This window comes from Lynx rufus, unplaced genomic scaffold (genome assembly GCF_022079265.1).
Source record: "Lynx rufus isolate CCGP_SWC_20201006 ecotype Redwood Valley unplaced genomic scaffold, mLynRuf1.p SCAF_1, whole genome shotgun sequence".
Taxonomy (NCBI): domain Eukaryota; kingdom Metazoa; phylum Chordata; class Mammalia; order Carnivora; family Felidae; genus Lynx; species Lynx rufus.
The window spans coordinates 188,703,874-188,724,570 of NW_025814823.1; the positions used below are offsets into that span (position 1 = coordinate 188,703,874).

General features: G+C 46.2%; 1 long non-coding RNA gene across 1 annotated transcript; it reads right to left on the minus strand.

Moving 5' to 3' along the window:
* Positions 1 to 8,784: 8,784 nt before the first annotated feature.
* On the minus strand, positions 8,785 to 19,901 carry LOC124507108 (uncharacterized). The gene is made up of 4 exons (XR_006960935.1): positions 19,824 to 19,901; positions 14,767 to 14,927; positions 11,324 to 11,528; positions 8,785 to 9,616 (listed from the first exon to the last, which is right to left on the minus strand). It is a non-coding gene; the product is annotated as an uncharacterized LOC124507108 (long non-coding RNA).
* Between the last annotated feature and the right edge of the window lie 796 nt (positions 19,902 to 20,697).

A 20,697-nucleotide genomic window follows, 5' to 3' on the forward strand; every position in this document is an offset into this window, starting at 1 on the left:
AGAAAAAACAGATGTTGTGTCCTTATAAACCAGTGGTTCTCAAAGTGAGGTCCCAAGACCCCTTGTATCAACATCATTTAAGAATGTGCTAGAAATACAAATTCTCAGGCCCTATCTCAGACCTATTGAATCAGATAGTCTGGGGATGGGGCCCAGCAATCTCTTTTAAAATGTTTTCCAGTTTGATGCCTGCTAAAGTTTGAGAATTATCATTATAAACTATGCATTATTTCCATAGTAAATAAGAATTAGAGGGGAAAAAAACGGGTTTATTTGAAACTATCGCACTCTTTCTTTGGCCACACACTTTGGCTCTCAGATGGGAAGATGTGGATCACTGACATGATAGGGTTACACTTGTCTTGCTGGTGTTCGTTGCAAGAAAGCATCTTCTCATGCCGTGCATCTTCGTTCTGCTCTTACAAAGAATCATCACACAGGATTTCTGTCTCGTCCACTGCATGGGCCGTAAGCAACAGGATGGTATGTAAAGTTGAAGGACTGTTCTTTTGCCCTTGGTGTTTTATGCTCAAGAACTGACATCTACAAAACCCTGTTTTCATTCAATAGTGGACAGCCTATTTAACTTGTGCCCCAGACTACAATTTTACCTAAAACTTTAACCAGAACTGACCAGAGTTGGGAGACTGGAGAGAAAGCGTATATTCTCATGATCCAAGTTTTTCTAGATGCCACCAGCCTGTAAGCACAGGGGAGTTCAACACTCATCCAGATACTTCACTGTCTTCTTCCACTTTGTTCATGGAGGATCAGCTTCCCAAGCCTCCCTCCAGTACCTAATGTGATGTCATAAATCAGGCTGGCATTACCAAGTGCCATCCCTGCACAGGGATCCCTTCTGCTGGGTATCACCCTAACCAGTAAGTTCAGACTTATACGGAACACAGACATGTAAACAGGCTACTGTACTACAGGAGGATTTCTTCAAACCTTAAAAAAAGAAATAAATAAAAGACATGATTTAAAAAAACGTAAATATAGTAAAATTGTATGAAGCAAAAAGTAAAATTGCTTTCTCTCACTTTTAACTACCTTATTCCCAAAACGTTTTGTGTGAATCTTTCCAGAAATGTTTTATGCACGTGCTAGCATATATATTCTTTCTTTCATTCGCACATGGGACCACTTTGTGCATACAGTTCTGCACTTCAATTTTCTCCATCAATAGCTTGGAAACTGTTTAGCACATTCTTTTTTGTGGGTGTGTGATTTTTTTTAATTTAATTTTTAATTTTTTTAAATTTACATCCAAATTAGTTAGCATATAGGGAAACAATGATTTCAGGAGTAGATCCCTTAATGCCTCTTACCCATTTAGCCCATCCCCTCTCCCACAACCCCTCCAGCGACCCTCAGTTTGTTCTCCATATTTGAATCTCTTCTGTTTTGTCCCCTCCCTGTTTTTATATTATTTTTGTTTCCCTTCCCGTATGTTCATCTGTTTTGTCTCTTAAAGTCCTCATATGATAGCACATTCTTTTTAATGGTTGCATAATATTCCATCATATGGATGTGCCATGATTGTAATAACCAATCCTATTTATGGCCCTTTCCCGTTTTTACTTTCTAGAAACAATATTGCAGCGAACATTCCTATAGTTATATTTGTGAATATATATATGTGGGTTAAACTGTCACCCATGGATCAAAAGGTATACCCACTTCCAATTATTGCCAAAATGCCCAACTAAAATATTACATCAGTAATATGCTCACTGACTGTGAATGCGTGTCCCTGTTTCCTTATTTACTCAACAACACGGAGTATTATCAAGCTTTTCAGATTTTTTCCAATCTGATAGGTGAAAAATGGCATCTCATTGCTGCCTAGATTTGCATGGCTTTAATTAGAAGAAAGCTGAACATCTTTTCGTGCATTTATTGGTTATTGCATTTTTTTTTCTGAACTGTCTTTTCTATCCTTTGCCCATTTCTCGGTTGGTTTGTTCATATTTATTCTTATTGGTTTGTATGAGCTCTTTGTAAAGTAAGGAAATGACCTTCTTGTCTGTTCTACGTGTTGCAGATACCATGTACTGTTTTATCATTTGTCTCTACATTTTAATTTGTATTAATTTTTTTTTCTTTCTGGAGACCAGCATGATGCGGGAAGAATCGGCAGTGAGATTGTCCATTTCAGACAGCATTTCTTTGCCCGGCTGGTCCTTTGTGAAGCTGGAGACTCAGAGGTGACAGAGGCTGAGAGAGGGTGGATGGAAGGTGTGTGAGCCTGTGTCTTCCAGCTGTGAGTACCGGGGACGGTGCTGGGTCGGCCACTCCCCCAGACCCAGCACAACACTTCTTTCATATCTCATCTTTGTAGCAAAACACAACCCATCGGTCTGATCTTCACCATCAGAAAGAGTTCTCTTTCTGGGGCCTCGTGGCCCTTTCCACAATGGTGAGGTCACTACAGACCATCAAGCAAATTTTGATAACTCTGAACCTCCAGGAGATTAAGCTGGAATTTTTTGTCCCTTTCCTCCCAGGGGGCCACTGTGCTCCTAACTATATGGGTGTAAATAGCTCGGCCATCTCGCTCAGGGGAAACCAAGGCCCCTTCATACTAAAGACAGAGTTAGTAATGAGTCCCTGATTTGACCTGTTACAAAATTAATGAACTAACTGATCACCTCTTAAGCCTTTCAGAGGAATATTGGTGGGAGAGAATCTCGTATTGGTGGCATTTCAAGGAATATAACAAGGGAGGTGGAAAATCATTCAGGTTCTGTAAGAAAGGATACGCTTGGGCCGGGTGGGAGGGAGGTGGGTGGTACAGGGATACATTCACCTTGCCCCGTGGTCTGCCTCCGAGTCAATGCCCACTTCCTAACCCATCCCACCTAACAAGGTCATTTTGACTTTATTTTTCATTTGTTTTTACTTTTATTTTTTTTTAAACAGTAAGATTACATCTTTATTTTTTAATGTTTGTTTATTTTTGAGAGAGACAGAGACAGTGAGAGAGCATGAGTGGGGGAGGGGCAGAGAGAGAGGGAGAGAGAGAATCCCAAGCAGGCTTTGTGCTACCAGCGCAGAGCCTGATGTGGGCCTCAAACCCACGAGTTGTGAAAGCACGACCTGAGCCGAAACCAAGAGTGGGATGCGTAACCGACTGAGCCACCCCAGCACCCCTGATTTTATTTTTTAAACCATGCCCACAGCAGTAGCTGTTGGGGGAAATGCTTAGAATCGCCTGTCAGAATGGAGATGGTGAGCTGGGAATTCTGTCTCCTCACTTTTTCAAGAGAATGGAGGAGAAGCAGCACAGAGCTACCTAAAGGCAGAAGCTTGTATCATTCCTACCCCACTGTAATCCTTATGTGATGATGGCAAGGAACGAGTATGAACTCTGCTTCAAAGCTCAGTTAGAAGGAACATCATGTTACTTCAAGTCTAATTAAGCCTAGCTCTTCAACCCTCACTCACCAGGTTGATGGGAAATTCAATCTGAGTCATGATTTTGAGAGCCCTTCCACTCCCTGAATTCATACCAGATTCCAGGAACTTATTTGGACGTTGGGTAACAGGAGAAGGGTCCTGAGCCACCTCACCCCAGTGACCCTTCTGATGACAAGAGGTAGTGTCATCCTGCTCACACCTTTGGGCACTGGGTCTTTCCTGGAAGCTACAATCTGACTGTTCTCTGAGATTCTACAACATTTTCAGGGTGCTGGGTGTCACCAGCTACAGGACTTGCCAAAACCCTGACACTTACCCAGTTGTGGTGCTTTTAACACCCATCTGCAATTTCCTTAACATTTCTCCCATCAAAAGGGAGAATTTAATTCCCCTCCCTTTGAACATGGACTAGCTTTGGTGTTACAGGCTGAATTCTGTCTCTCCCTCCACCGCTGCCCCATAAAATTCATGCATTGAAGCCCTAATCCCCCAGTACCTAAGAACGTGACTGTTTGGAGATAGTGCCTTTAAAGAGGTAAATAAGTTAAATTGAGGCCATTTGGGTGGGTCCTTATGAGAAACGATTAGGACCCAAAAACACACACCAAAGGAAGACCAAATGAAGACACAGGGAGACGACAGTCTCCACAAGCCAAGGAGAGGGGCCTCAGAAGAAACCAATCCTGATAAAACCTTGATCTTGGACTTCCAGCCTCCAGAACTGTGAGAAATAAATTTCTGTTGCTTAAGCCTCCCAGTCTGTGGTGCTTTGCTATGGCAGCACTAGCAGATTAATACATGTGGTGACTAGAACGTAGTCCACGGGAGGCTGTGGGGCTTCTCAGGCTAGGTTAGAAAAGGTAACACAGCTCCTGCCCGGCTCTCTCTCCCAAGATGCTTGCCCTTGGAGCCCAGCCACCATGTGGCAAGGAGGAAGCCCCGGCCATGAGAAGTGTACGTGTTCTGGCAGGCAGCCCCAGTGAAGGCCCCACTGACAGCCAGTATTAATTGTCAGGCATGTGAGCAAACAGACTTGAGAGGACTCCAGCCCCAACCTTCCAGATGCCCCAGCTGAGTGGAGACAGAGAGAGAGAGAGAGAGAGAGAGAGGTGCATTGTTCCCACCAACCCCTGGCCAACCTGCCAATTCATGAGTAAAATACATGTTGTTCTAAGCCACCAAGTTTTGGGGTGTTCCTTTAAGAAGCAATAGATAAAAGGAACACCGGTCTCGAGGAGTCAACAACTTCTGGCTCTCTCTAGTCTTAAGAAATATTTCCTTTCTCCTCCTCCCATTGCAAAAGATCCCACATAATCTCCTTCAACTTGACTTTCACTATACAGTGTTGGCTTCTCTTTCTAGGGGGTAAGGGTGGGAGGACAGGTTTATACCAACCAGTTTTTTTTTCTTATTATTTCACACTAATACAGTAATCTGAGTGCTCTCTGTATATCACTTTTTTATTTCCTGTGGATGGTAAGATCTATAGAGGTAAGCAGGTCCCTGCATCTGTATACAGTCAATACGTGCAGGGGTCCCTTTGACTGCCTCTGCTCTGGCTTAAGGCCAACCTTGAGTTAACATTCAGCACTCTGCCACACCCCTCAGAACAAATTTAATTCCCCATACGCTGGAGATTAATGCAGGTGTCATTGTAAATTGAACCGGAGGGTGGAGAGAGGGTTATAACACATACTACCCAGAAAAACTGTTGGTCTACTACAGACATCACTACTTTCTCTTTCCGGTTTTCCCAGGATCTACCCCTCTCCCCTGGTGCCCCGTCTCCAGGGCTCTTGGCTCCACCCCTCCAACAGTGGAATTCTACCTCTCTTTAGCTAGCGTGCTACACCCAGCAGAATACAAAACTTGGGGCAGCCAAACAGCAACAGTGCGGTTCCTGAAGCATGCCCCTAAGGCTTTCAGCCCTTTCCAACACGCTTTCAATCTCATTTTCATGTTGTTACTCATGTTACTTGTTTCTGTTTCTTTCCCTGGGAGCTCAAGGAAATTGGCAAGGGCTGCGCTGTTTTCTCTCTGTTGCTTTGAAGAATGTGACCATGGCAGCCCTCCTCCAAAGTCCCTGTTGCCAAAGTCAACACTAGGGTGCAGAAGCTAGAGCCGGTCACCAGCGCATGGCGGCCCGGTCCCGCTGTAGCAATAGCCTCACCCGACAAAAGGCACATAGCCCCCAAATAGCAAGGAGCCAAGGCAGACGCAAGAAGAAACGCTCCCTCTATGTACCTCTTTATTTTATTTGCCAGATAAAGGGTGTTAGAGTCTAGTTCTCACCCCAGAGGTGGAAAACTGCAGCAATCATGCCAGGAGGGGATGCCAAAGATAGTGGTTGGGGAAAGCCAGCCCCTCCCAAAGATGCAGCTATATGTAGCAATTATTACCAGAGTGCACAGCTCCCATTTGTTCAGCACTTACTGTGTGGCAGTCATGTCGAGTTCTTCATGCGCTATCTCACCTGATACTCAGAACGACCTTATGAGGCAGGTACCATTATTACTCCCACTTCACAGATGACAAAACAGAGGCTCAGACGGTGCTAAGTGGCTTAGCCAAGACTACAGAGCCAATGAGGACAGGAGACCAATGAGCAAGTGAGGACAGGTCTCTTCTCTCATCATCAGTATCAAAGGAATGTCAAACAAATCTGGTCCAAGAGGACAGGGACTGTCATGTTCCCCATAAGAAGAGGCACCATTCCCAAGCACTCACCACGTGCTAACCCTATAAGGTGAGGTCTCTCCTTTATTACTCATGTCAACCTTAGGAAGTAGATGTGCTCATTATTCCTCATCTTACTGATGAGGATTTTAAACAAAGAAGGAGCACAACCTGATTTATATGTTGAAAGACCCTCTCCAGGTCTTTGCCCAAATCCCTAAAGTCACTTCCTGCTGTGTGGAGAATGGGTGCTTGGAGGCAGGGTGGAAGCAAGGAAAGCAGTTACAGCATGTGCAATCATACAGGTGACGAGGAGAGGTAGCAGGCAGACCACAGGGACCTTGTGGAGGGATGCATGGTGGAGCCACAAGCCTCCGTGACTCCATTTTCTCGGGCTTGCAGGGAGAATCACCGCTGTTGTAATGATTAGCCAGCACACCCCACCCTCAGGGCAAATGCCTGGCATAGAGCCAACACTGAATCCGTGATGGCAAGAGTGGCAGCCACATCAGAAGAGATGACAAAAGATAAGAACACAGTGCCTAGAAGGGAAAAAGAGTGCCCAAAGGAAAGATAGATGACAGTTGCCAGTAGGAACCATTTTGCAGAGGCTGATCCTGATGACCATGTGGACAATAGAGAGAATGACAATACCAGCCACCAACTCAGTGTGCGCCAGGGTTCAGGCACCTCGCCTTGCATGTTGAATTCATTCTCTCTGAATCCTCATAAGAACTCAGTTAAGTAGATGCTACTAATACCCTCCATTTATGTTTGAGGAAGCAGGTTCAGGGAGCAGAAGCCAGGAGGCGACACAGCCAGGACCCTAACCCTCTCTGTTTGCCCAAGTAGTGAGCTCTCTGCACCACCTCTCCTCCCCACGCCCCAAACCCTAAGGGTGCTGCCTCATCCTGTGAACTCCCAGCCTCCTTCTGGGCAAGAAGGCTGGGCAATGCACTCTGTTCTTCTCTCTTCGGGGTCCGGAGGTCACGGCCCTGCAGCAAGCAGACAAGCCCCGGGCCAGGCAGGGCCAGATCTGAAGTCTTGCTATCTGCTTCATTTCATCAGGCTGCCAGCGGCTGAGCACAGGAAATTAAAAGCAACTCGTAGATCCCAGAGCGTGGCATCAAGTGATCTCAGACAGAATCTGTCCCCCTTCCCTCCCACTTCTCGCTTCTGCAAGAAGGTGGCTCTTAGCAGTCAGTAGCTGAACTTTGCAGAGAACAAGGGTGTCCTAGCTGCTGGAGCCCCAGAGGCAAATAAGGAGGCTCGCCCTCAGTGGGTTCGGGGTCTGGGGAGGCAGGTCCTTAGAGTGACGGTGGTAGTGCATGCGTGTGCGCGAGCGTGTGTGTGTGCACATGTGAGAATGCACATGTGTATTCTAGAAGAAGACACAGAAAAGAATGGTGGCTTTCATGGGGCAAACTGGACTCACAGGTGACGAGAAGCCAATTTTTCTCTTTATACCTTTTGCATAGTTGAACTTCGTACCACGTGCTTACGTTAACTATTTTGATAAACAATATATACTTGGAAGATGAAATGAAATAAAGATATACGTAGAAGAGAGACACCTAACCCATGGGGAAGGGGACAGTTAGAGAAAGTTTCTTTCAGGTGATACTCTTGAGTCTTAAAGAACAAAATGAATTAACAGGTAGCAAAGAAAGGGGAAGGAATTTCAGGCAGAGGACACAGCTCAAGCAAAGGCTTAGAAGGGAGGGGGAGCCAGGGAGCTTACTGTAGGGAAAAGGCCGAGCACTGGAACACAAGGGACTGGATTTTCAGCTTCTCTCCTTCCTCCTCCATTTGCCAGCCACATGCTGGAGCATTGCTCAGGTCTAACCATAGGCCTGTTGTGAAATTAATTTCAAGACGTAGTGGGGGGGTTGGGTATCTTACCAATCCACCATTAAGTGCCAGCAGTAACATCTCATAGCTGAGACACCCTGTGAGTGCAGACATCTGCTATTTCTGCTTGCCTAACATCCCTTCCTCTGAGTCTTGGCTGAAGTACCCCCTTTCCTTCCTTTCGAAACCCTCCCCTTACTCTCTCATGTGGTTCCGAGAAGATGGTCAATGATGACACCCCTACTCCATGTTACTCCAGCCAAATGAGGGGGTGGGTGGTGGCACAGCTGACCCAGACTTGTCCACAGGACTCCCTCTCTCTAGGATCTGATCTTGGCAGGAACCTCGTCAGCATGCCCAAAGGCTGGGCTGATTCTCTCCTTTGGGGATGCCCTGAAATGGCAGGTTCCTGTTCATTGGGAACTGACTGTTGGATTTTTCCCTTCACTTCTCTGAACTAAGCCACCTAATAAGTTGGCTATTAGCCTATTACTTACAACCAAAGAACCCTAGGGAATGCCCCTGCTCTTTGAGAGTCAAATAAAAATTGGTTTGAGACCCCATCCTACATGCGAAGCACAATCCTTATTCCTGTCCACCCTTCTGAGGACTTCCTTAATCACCTGCTTCCACTGAACTATTTTAGTTTATGGATAATCTCTCCATCCTGTGCAGGCTGTCAGTGCCAACACACATGAGGAATTCACATTTTCCTCAATTTCTCTCTTCTTCCCTAAGACCCACTTATACAAGGGATGTGTGTGTGTGGGGGGGGGAATCTTTATCGAAGAGAGAGAATGGTTTACAGCACTCACAAATAAAAACTGTGCAATCAAAAATTAGACATCCTTGTTCTTAAAATTTCCACAAGTATAAGTTTCAAGTTTCATTTCCCCTGAGAAGTCCCCTCCTCCTGTACTTCCTCTCCTTCAGAGTCTCTCACCCAAAGTCCCTATTTATTTTCATGCACAAGACAGCAGTTCTCTCTTCATCATTTTGTCTCTTGCCATCTTCGCCCTCAGGGTCTCAAGACAGTTCTCCTCCAGAAGAGAATTCTGGGGCCAGGCATTAGAATAGTCGCACCCCACTACAATGATTTCTTCAGACAGAAGATTAGAACCAGGCCAAAGAACTGCCGTGGCCCCTTCCAGTTCTAGAACAATGATTCTGGCCTCTGGAAAGGTCACAATCCTTTCTACTTGAGTTCACATTGAATTGGATGGGGTGATCACCTGTGCAAGAAGGCAGGGCTCTCTCAAGGGCCACATTCATTTCTTCCCAGAGGCCAAAGCCCCCCAAGGGAAGGATGCTGTGGGAATTAGAGCCACAGGTGGGCTGAGGAAGTGACCAGTGACCAGTGACCAACAGTGATTCTGGTCAGGGAGGGTGTCTCAGTGGTACCCAGTTTCTCCTTCTGCTGAATCTTTGCCATGTTACTTTGTGTGTATCATTCTAGTCACTGGACACTTGGGGTCCTGAAAACATGAGATCCGCGTGGTGTTTACTCTTCATGGTGTTCACTCATGATCTCGGTGGTGCTTGATCCATGCCTGTAGAAGTAGCATATTTCCTCCCCAGAACTCATACTTCTCACTGACCATTCATTCAATAAACATGTGTCAAATTCCCCTTCTGTGCCAGCTCTTATCCACGAGAGTCTAAGAACCTAGTGGGGGATGTAGGGAAGAAACAGGCCATTATTTAAAAGTGAGATAAGTTCTGGATCATGAGTCCACTTTAAATAGCTATTGAGTATCTTCAGTGTGCTAGGCTTTGTCAAGGGAAATAAGACAGATCTCTGGAAAAAAGGGGGGGGGGAGAAAAGAAAAGAAGAGAAGAGGAGAGAAGAGAAAAGAAAAGAAAAGCAAAGCAAAGCAAAGCAAAGCAAAGCAAAGCAAAGCAAAGCAACCTGTGAGCTCGATTGTGTGTTGGGTGCCTGGAGGCAGGGAAAACGAGCAGGAGAAAATTCACAAGCACCTAACACAGTGCGAAGCACACGGAGTTACTCAGTAAATACTTACTGGATAAATACTGACTAAAATATAATTACAAAACATGGCACGGGCTATTCCAGAAGCAAAAAATCAGAGAACATCTTCGAAAATGGGATGGCATCCGAACCTTGCCTGAGCAGGGATGTGTGCTGAGTGGAGCACAAGTTTGGTGAGGGTGGTGGGGAAAAGGCGAATGATGGAGATGGAAAAAAGAAGTCTGGGGCTACAGTGCCGAAGGCTGTCTGTGACACAGTCACAGTTGAGAAGCCATCAGCCCCGACTTCCAGGCAGGATTGTGAGCAATTGCTGCCTCTACATGTCTGTGTTTTCACAGCAGAAGGTGGAAGGCGCCACTCACCCACTTGATAACAGAGTAGATAGGAACGAGGGATTTAGAATCAAGCAGACCCGGGTTCAAATCCCAGCTCCACCACCTTTTTAACACCAAGATGTTGAGCAAGTAATTTAACTTCTCTGAGCCTCAGTAGTTTCATCTCCATAACGGGAACCATAATGTCCACTCCCAAAGAGTACTATAAAGGATTACACCAGGTCATGTACCATAAAATCATTCATAGAGTACCTGGCTCATAGTATTTTTTAAATGGTTGCTTTGTTGCTGTCATTTTGGTAATAATTATTACTACTGTCACTCTTTTTGGAATAATGTTGCTTCGCATCCATCTGCCTATACTGCCTACGAGGAAACTTAACTTTGAGCCTCATCTCTTCTATATGGGTTATCTCAACAGAGCAAGTGAATTTAGATCCATCATTTGATGGGAAAGTGTGGATTACTCACCAAGAGAAATCCTCCAAGAGCATGTGGGCCAAGATTTCTCAAATTACCATTGAGGAGACTGAGGCCCACAGAAACTGAAGTCTTGGCCCTGGTCCCACCACGGCTCAGGGGGAAGAGGGGGGCCAATTCCCCGAGTGTCCAGATTCCTATGCTATGCCCCTCTGGTTCCAGCCCACTGTAATCCAGTTGACTCTATTGTTGTGTAGACAGGGCCAAGATTAAAATCAACTTCAAGTGCCAATCTTCCAAAGCCAAGTCCCCTGGAAGAGCCAGATCTCCTGCCCTGCCCCCCTCACAGGGGTGCCTGCTTTCCTCACACTCTCTCTGAAGCCTCCACAGGCAGCTGCTCTGTGTCTGAGAATAGATGTTGCCCTGGAGGCCTCCTGACCCCTGGAGGAGGAGACGAGAGGCCCTTCCCGGCCAGTGTCAGCTTACAGTGGGAACAGGGCCTGGGGACAAGGCCAGAGCTGGGCTGACACGGGGAATGTTATTGCTTCCCCAGGCCCTCATCCCCAGCAGAGGCTGTGTACGAGTCACACTGCAGTGGCCTCACCGTAGCATGGGGTAGGTTTCTCACCAGCAGGCCTCGGTCGGTCGCTCTGGAGTCAGCCATTCTTTGGCAGTTGTGCAGGCTCCCGTGGCTTCCCAGAACTCCTCTCTTTGTTTGGGGTCACAGTGCTCCTCTGGAAGAGAAGCTCAAGGGGAGACCCTCAGCAGGACAGGAGTAGTTTGTCTTTTTCTGGAATTCCCCCAGTAGCTTTCCAAATCCTTCATTGAGGGCTCTAATGGGAGGATTCAAATGGTCTGTGCAAGCCACGTTAAGTGCCCAGCTGCTATTTGGTCCCCTTTGTGAGACTCAGAGAACTTGCCATACCCAGTCAAATTAAAGAACTCTTAATGCAAAAGAAGTGATTTTCTGCATCATGGATCCCTACCCACATCTGGCCTGACCCATAGAAACCCAGGCTGTGGGCTAACTGAGGCCTGTGTGGGAGCCACTGCCTAGCCGATGGGACCCCCCTGGACTAGAGGATGACTGACCACCTGAACCAGTTAGATCCTCCCTCACTACCCTACTTTACTGAGTAGAGATTGAGGCTTTCTATGTGCCAGGTCCCATGGTACTATGCCAGGTCCCAGTGGTACAAAACTGGGAGGGGTTCCATAACCCCAGATAATTTTGACCTCTGTAAGAATTCAGTGTATGACTCTTGTGCCATATTAGCAGCTCAGATTAGCTGTCAGGATTTTGTTGTGACATAAACACAACTCTCATTTATAAGGGGGCCATTACCTTAAATATACCAACACATTTATTAGAATCTTTGACTTCAAGGAACAGAAGCTGAACCCAATCTGGCTTAAGGAAAAGTCAGAACTCACTGGCTGTGAGAGACTACAGCTATCCCCAGGAAATCAAATGACGAGAGCATCTCTCTTGGCCTCCTTCCCCTGCTCCCTTCTCACCCCATATCTTAGCTCTCTGCTTCTCTCCATGTGTTGGACTCATTCTTTCTTAAGATGAAAGAGGTCTGTCCACACAGCAGAAGGCATGGCAGAGGCAGCTCCAGGCTTCATCAACCCAGATTAGCAACATACACAGAGAAAGAGGATTTTGCTGTCCCAGACCCCGCGGGTAAAACTCAAGGGAAGGACCAAACTTGGGTCACAGGGCCACCACTGAGCCAATCACTGTGGCAAGGGGTATGACATATGACGACTGGTCCAGTCTTGGTCACATGATACCCCTCAGCCCACCCCAACCAGAGGTGAAAGAGGAACAGTTCTGTAAAGAAGAGAGTGTGTTCTTTCAATGGGCAAATGGAGCAGATGCTAAACAGGACGGGGGAGGGGGGAGAAATCTCTGTTACACCAGAAAGAATAAAAGGAAAAGCTATTTCTATACAGAAGAAAAAAGTAGGGAAGGCCTTTACCAAAGAGTAACTACCTTTAAGATTATTCCTAATGGCCAGCTTCTTTAGAATATGGAAAACATGAATATATTTAAAAATAGTCCATGGACTGGCAACTTTTATGGGATATATAGATGTGGTGAGTCAGTGCAGAGCTAATGCCCAGGGTGACAGAAAACAAATCAAGTGTCTTTGTGGGGAGGAAGAGAATTCACATCTACTGAACATCTACTGGGTGCTGGGCTTTGTGGGTCCATGTGACTCATGAAGCAATATGGCCACCCTATGAGGCAGGCACCATTGTTTCCCTCCATTTATAGGAGAGGGAACCGATGCTGAAAGATATTTTGAAAAGCGCATCTCACTGAAGGCCCCTCAGCAAGTGAATAGTGAAGTTGGGATGTGAACCCAAGTTTGTCTTATTCCAAAGTTTGCCCTGCCAGCCAAAGGCAAAATACAGCCCAGCTAAAAAGTGGAGGGGCAAACAATGAGTCCCTCCTCTATTTATACACAGAGAACAAAACCAGACTGCATAAAAGGGCAGAAGTGCCAAAAAGGGAAATAGTTTTTCCGGGTCCTTCATGAGGACATTCTTTGCTCCCAAAATGGAGACAGCACTTGAAAGTAAGCTTACACATTATTCTGTGGCAGCTAGGAGACCACGGCCAAGAAAGGATAAGGGATTCAGCACCCCAGGGGGCGCCCATGCCCTGCAAGAGTCAGCAGTGGAGGCCTGTGTCCAGACATGATATGTAAAGGGACTTAACGTCTTAACTGGTCAAGAAAGGGAGCTTTCAAAGGTAAACCTCCTCATCTGAGAAGTGTGGTGATAAATGTGAAGATACCTGCATGTTTTTGAATTACAGGGAAACAATGACTGAAGAGGAAGGGTTAAAAGAATCAGATTTTAATGAAAACAAGTCCTTGCTTTATTACAGATACAAAAGCACTGGAAAGGACATGGCATGAACAGAAATAAAAATCCCAATTAACCTGCCCAGTGAAAACCCTGGGCTAGAAAAACAATGAGTCTGAATGATGACACAGTTCTCTGTTGGTTTGTCTTCCTTACACTCTTTCCCCACTTTTCCTGTGAACATCAAGTACAGACTGCTACACATAGGGTGCCATGTAAATGCTCTGGCCCCTCCTCATACTTTCCTCCACTGGATGCAGTAGTTGACTGACCTGATGTGACTCAAGCCAAGCCTGATGTTTCTCTGGGATCAACGTAAGAGTGTTAGGAGACAGCAGTCCTCTCTCTCCACTGGGTTAGAACGGCCTCACATATCAGGAAATAGCCACAGGCAGCTCTAGGCTTCATCCATCCAGATTAGCAACAACCCAGACAACGGAGGATTTCTGTCCCTCAGAACACACACAGAAAATTCAAGAGAAGACACCTCTCCTGACCATGTGAAGGGATCCCACCAAGTGGGAGGGAATGAGGCCAGCCCAGAGAAGGGGAGAGAGACAGAGACAGAGAGGCAAACAGAAACAACATCCTTCAAAATTCTGACTCCAGTCATACCTGCTCTCCATCCTGGACTCCCCTTCTGGTAAGACAGCTAGAATTGGGCTTCTATAACAACAAAAATAGAGCCCACTAACAGAACTCCCATCAAAGCTTCAACCAATAGGATAGGGTACACTGTGAATAGAAATGAAAGTTGTGACCTGCTGGAGCCACTGAAAATGAATATCATAATAATTATAAAAGATACGGGCCCCTGTCCTCAAGGAGTTCAAAGTTATGAGAAGTTCTTCTGCTTTCCTGCTATAGGTAGGAAATCCTTCAGACATATCAGTAATAGTGTATGTGTGGTGGGGGGAGGGGATGACAGAGTCTTGAGTGTTTTCAATCTTCCTCCAACAGGAAAATGATAATAACCGAGTTACTGGCTGGACGTGACAAATACACACAGAAACCAGGAAGGTGGCACACAGGGCTTTGTATGTTTCTCACGCTCACAGGGGCGCTCTCAATGGGCTTTCATAAAGCCTTCCTCTCAGGCTTAGCTCCTCTTTCCTGGGACTCCCTTGGCATCCTGGCCTTTGGGCCCCTCTGCCCTCCTCCCAGGGCTCCCAGAAAACCAGTTCCACTCACCCCATGAGCAGCTGGAGGCAGTCAAATCAGATTCCTCCCGAGAGGGGGCTCCAGGTCCTTCAGCAAAACATCAGAAGAGCTACAGATTGTTCCTGGATAATACTGTCTCTCTCAGAGCACTTCTTCCGTGAACAACCACTATGGAGGTGTCGATCTTTTCTCTGTCTTACAAAAAAAGGGGGGGTGTGAAAAAGAAGATAATTGTGTAACACAGCACAGGGTGAGGGCCTCTGACAGTCCCCGTTTCCTACCACCGCAGAAACAATACCAGCTCTCATGTTTAACGCACCATTTACAACTACAGAGCCACACTATAAAACACACACCACTTTTTAAAATCCTGCTAAAAAGTTTTTTCTGCATAGGTAATAAACCTTCAGTAAGGAGGATGTTTACATTTGCAGCTTCCATTGGGTTCGAAAATTCTTTTTCAAAGTCAGAGACCAGCACTCCACCCTCCAACACACACACACTGGCTCACAGACGCTGCTGGTGACAAAATAAATGGATACATTAATGGTGAGCTGTCTGGCGATGTGTTTCGAAAGCCTTGAAAGATGTCATATATTTTGACTCAGTAATTTTATTTTTGCGTGTGATTATAGTTGACACACAATGTTATACCAGTTTCAGGTGCAGAACATCGTGACTCGACATCACTGTATATGTTATGCTACGCCCCCTACAAGTGTAGCCATCATCTGTCATCACGAAACCATGATTGGTCCCGTTGACTCTATTCCCTATGCTGTACCTGTTACTCCCGTGACTGACTTATTCCGTAACTGGCGGCCTCCCATTTTGCCCAACTCCTCCACCCATTGTGGCCAACCCCTCACCCCCACCCCACCCTGAACTGGCAGCCATCAGTTTGTTCTCTGTATTTATAATTCACCCAGCAATTGTAATTACAGAGTGTGGACTCTGGAACCACGTCGGCTTCACCACCAATCAGTCATGTGATTTAGCCTCTCTTGAGTCTCAGTTTCCTCATCTCTAAAGGAGGGATGATAACAGTATCTATCTCTTGGGTTGGTTTTGAGGATTAAAAGAAATAAATATATGCAATGCCTTAGAACGGTATCCAGCATAGGGTTACATGCTACATAAGTGTTAGCTAAGTAGGTGATTACAGATAGGAGTAGAAATACATCCCAGAATTATTTTAATCAGCAAAATTTTAGAAAACATCTAATAATGGGAACTGGTTAAAAACAATTAAGGTACATCCATAAGATGGAAAGCTACATAAGCAGTCTTTAAAATCATATTTTAAAGAATATTTATGATTTGGAAGATGTTCATAACATAGTGTTAGGCCAAAGAAAACATAATCAAGTTTCAAATAGTATGTATAATATGGTACAAATATAAAACTGAAAAGTGAAGGAAATACTGTAAAGTGTTATTGGCAAGGGGATGGTTCAACCTTGCCTGCGACGCCAGAATCACCTCCCGAATTAAAAAAAAAAAAAAAAAAAAAAACCCAATGCTGATGGATGACCCCATTTGTAGAAAATCTGATGTAATTGGCCTGGAATATCACCAGGGCCTCAAGATCTTTATTTTCTTCTGTGTGCTTGTTTCTTTCCCCCTTTTTTTCCCCTGAAATTTTCTAAAATAAACACGTATCATTTTTGTAACTAGAAATTAAGACCATAAATGCTATTTAAAAGACACTGCAATTAGTCCCATCAGAGTAGCTAGCTGACTAAGCAGCTATGCCAGTACCTGGTTTACCAGGTTGCCTTCTCCCCGGGGGGTGCTCCTGGAGGGAAGCCGGGGCGGGCCGAAGACAGACAGGTGGCTTCAGAGCATGAGTCAGTGTCCTGCAGAACGGACCTGGGAGGGGGCAGCCGATGGGGAGGTGAGGGACTGGGGCGGCCCAGAATGCTTGAGGGCCCGGGGTAGGGGGGCGGCCGGGAGGCCCCATGGCCGGCTGGCTCTGCTGGCAGAGCAGTGGTGCAATGTTATTTATGGCCTTCCTGCCAGAGGCCTTGCTCGGTGCCCGTTGTGATACTGGGATTTCATTTGCGTAAGTCAGCATCGCGTTTTCTCTTTTCCAGCACACGCGCGTGCTAAGGGCCAAGAGGAGTGGAGAAACAAGGACAAAGGGAGCAAAGGAAGGTCTGCGGCTGCTAACAAATGTAACTGACAACGAGTCCAGGGCTGTTCCTATTTTTCTCCCTCAGTGTCTAATATTAAATGCTCTGGGCCTGCTGATTGAGCTTCTTCATCGGTGATAGCATTTATTTATTTTTTTCCCCCATCATTCAGCAAATCCTTATGGAACTCTGATTATGTGCCAAGCCCTGTGCCAAATACTTTTCATCATTTAATTCTTATCTAGAGCTTTAAACTAATGACTCAGGTACTGTTATTAGCTTGCCTTTTACAGATGAACAGTTTGAAGCTCAGGGAAGTTACTGGCCTAAAGTTACCCAGCAAGTTGTTACTCAACACCATCATCATCAGAGTGGCTACCATTTACTGAGCACATACTATGTGCCAGGCACTATACAAAGAGCTTTATACCCATTATAATTGCCAACCCAACCCCTTACCCCACTCTACCTCACCCCTGCAATAGCCCCATGAAACAATTATTATTATTATTACCCCTGATTTTCAAGTGAGGAAACTTAGGCACAGAGAGAGAGAGCATTACTCACCTAAGGTCACACAGCTTTTAGCAACAGAAAAGGATTTATATCCGAGAGTATCAAACTCCTGGGCTCCTATTCTTCAGCCATAAATTATGCTGCCCCCACAATTTAGTGCTGAGTTTCAGAAGTCAGGCCAGGCTTAATGCCTTTAGTATGCAGTGTATTAAGACGCTTACTTACATCAGTTCAAGATGTTCACCTGCCTTGGCCTGTTCTCGCTACCTGGGATTTCTTCATCCTACAAGCAAATAACATGAGGAGCTGGAAACCTACTCCAACCTAATTTGGGGGTTTTTTTGCCTCTTTTAATTCTAATTCTCTTTATAACTGCTATTTCAGGCATGTGCCCATTATCATCCACAAAGCCACGGCAGGAGAGAATTATGGGAAGATGAAAGAGAAGGCAAGAAAAGGGCACCTGCTGGTTGCCACGGTGAAATGTTCAAAGGAAGCAGGAGACAGCCATTAGCATTCAGTTTAATGGTGTGTTTAGCCCCATCCATAACTGGAAGTGTGTTTACTGTTTCATATATCCTTTGTAAGAGGGAGCCACAAATCTCATTCTCCATATTGAGAGCCAGTTAATGGTTCTAATTATGTGTCAGCTCACACTGTTCTTCAGCCAAAGGATGGGGCAATCAGAGTTCCCCACTTACCCCAGGCTCTGCAAGCAAACACCTTGCACTTTGGTCCCACGGGACTACCTACTTGCTGATAATCCAGAAGTGCTGGGATGTGGCCCAGAGCACCACCACATGGAAACTGAAATCGGGTCACTTCAAAGCCCCAGGAGCACTTTCTCCCAAAGCTTCCCATGTAAATGGCCTTCTACAAGCTGTTTATCCACCCAGTGCTCTGCAATGTTGTCAAGCTCCATTGCCCACACGCTGCAAATTGAGATACTGAGACAAAGGTGCACTACCTGGAATGTGAATCAGCCACTTCCAAGAAGGGAATGGAAAAGTTTCTAACCACAAGGAATTTGCTAAATCCCTCCCAAACCTCTTCCTCTCCTCAGTGGTCCTCAAGCCTGGAGGCCTATCAGAACCACCTGGGAAACTCTGGCTCCATCCTCAATCCAGAGATCCAGAATTTCAGGGGGTCAGGACCAGACCTCTAGCTCATGAATGCTCCTCGGGCAATTCAGGCGCGCAGCAGGGAGTAAGAACGATGCTCTGATCCCTCTACAGTTTCTCACGGGGCCCTGACTTACACATTTGCCATTTCACTCCCTCTGCCAAACAAGCTTCCTCGTTAAGCTAGAGTGTCCTGCAGAGAGCATGGTTCAGTGGTAAGCATGGGGCTGCTGACACCCGGCTGGCCTGGGTTTGAATCCCAGCTCTGCCACTTCCTGGACAAGTAAACACACTGGGGCGTAATCTGTTGGTCTGCAGAACCGGAATGGGAATAGTGGCTGCCTTATGGGGCCATCGAAGGCATCAAGTTCCCGGCACACGGTTAACACTGGTAAAGGGTAGCCACCACCACGGTGATGATCTAAACTGTTTCTTACGGAGGACAGGGGAAGGAGGGCTGTCCTGGCCCAGTGGGTTTCTGCTGTGAGCAGGGGATGCAAAGTCTGGCTCTGCATTCGCCAATATTTTCAGCACACAACGGGAGGGTGCATTTTCCCCTGGTTCAGACACCGAGAGGCCTACCAGGACCGAGTAGGACCACAAACTGAGATAAACAGGTCTCAACAACACCACCCTTCTTTTTTCCAGTTCTGAAAACTGGGTAGTCAAAACATCCAGATGCACACGAACAAAAAAAAAAAGAAAAAAAAAAATTGGGGCGCCTGGGTGGCGCAGTCGGTTAAGCGTCCGACTTCAGCCAGGTCATGATCTCACGCTCCGTGAGTTCGAGCCCCGCGTCAGGCTCTGGGCTGATGGCTCGGAGCCTGGAGCCTGTTTCAGATTCTGTGTCTCCCTCTCTCTCTGCCCCTCCCCCGTTCATGCTCTGTCTCTCTCTGTCCCAAAAATAAATTAAAAAAAAAAAAAAAAAAAGAAAGAAAAAGGAAAAGAAAAACCACCACCAGTTACCTGGTTTGGGGCAGCACAGATTCAGATCATTGCCCCGACTTTGCAGTTTCCACATCTGTATATAAGTTCCTCCTAGACAATATCTAATAAGCATTGAGTGCTTGCTGTACATCAGAGCCAAGTAGTTTCTTTCTACGCCTCATCTCATTCAATTCTCACAACGGGCCCCTAAGATAAATGCTGTTTTAAGTAAGCCACCAAGGCTCACAGAGGTTAAATAACTTACCCAAGATTACACAGTAATAAGTAAGTTGAGACCTAAACTCTACAAGCCCCACCTCTCAGGCTTCCATCGGGCAGAGTGAATACATGGTGATTATCCCATGGCCAATGGGTTGCAAAGACTTACCCGCAACCAGGTGTCAATCCTCAAACTCTAGCTCAGCAGCTTGAATGTCACCTTCCTCCAACCTCTGATGGTCCTTATTCCCCCGCAGGGCCTTTGGGAAGGAATAACAGCGTCTTTGCGTAGAGGTATTACAGTCCCACGGAAGTATCAGATGACCTGAAGTCCCCCCAGTCATCATGAACTCCGCTCAAGAAGCAGCACTGGCAACCTTTGTTTGCAAGAGTTCTCATGCTAGTTCCTACCTCTGATTGCATTCTATCCTGCAAACAAGCCTGTAGGTAGAGGTGTTCCCACTGCCAAGAAAACACAAATGCAGCCACAGGGTGTGAAAAGGGCCAGAAAGGCAGCCACCTCCTACTTTTTCTCACTCTTTTTTTTGGTCCTTTGTCTCTGTTGCACTCTACCTCTGGGGAGGCAATGTCATATAGTATAAGAATGTCAAAGAGACAGCATGTGTGCCACCGGACATCCTCCCTCACCCCTCACAGATGTGACATTACTGCCACGTTGCAGCACTCTCTCCACCCAGTTGGGAGACCGGCCGATATTCTTCTAAGGACTTCTGGCAGCAACTCCTGACCAATGCATGCAGGCACAGTACACACGGCATATTTCATTCCTGATGTTGTGACTAACAGCATGTACTTTCGACTCAGTCAAACCTAGATTAGAGTCCCAGCTCTGACTGTGTGGCCATGACCATGTTACTTTTTGTTTTTTAAGTTTATTTATTTTGAGAGAAAGGGGGGGAGAGAGAGAGAGAGAGAGAGAGAGAGAGAGAGAGAGAGGATCCCAAGCAGGCTCCACACAGCATGGAGCCCAAAGCCTGATGTGGGTCTCGAACCCATGACCTGTAAGATTATGACCTGAGCTG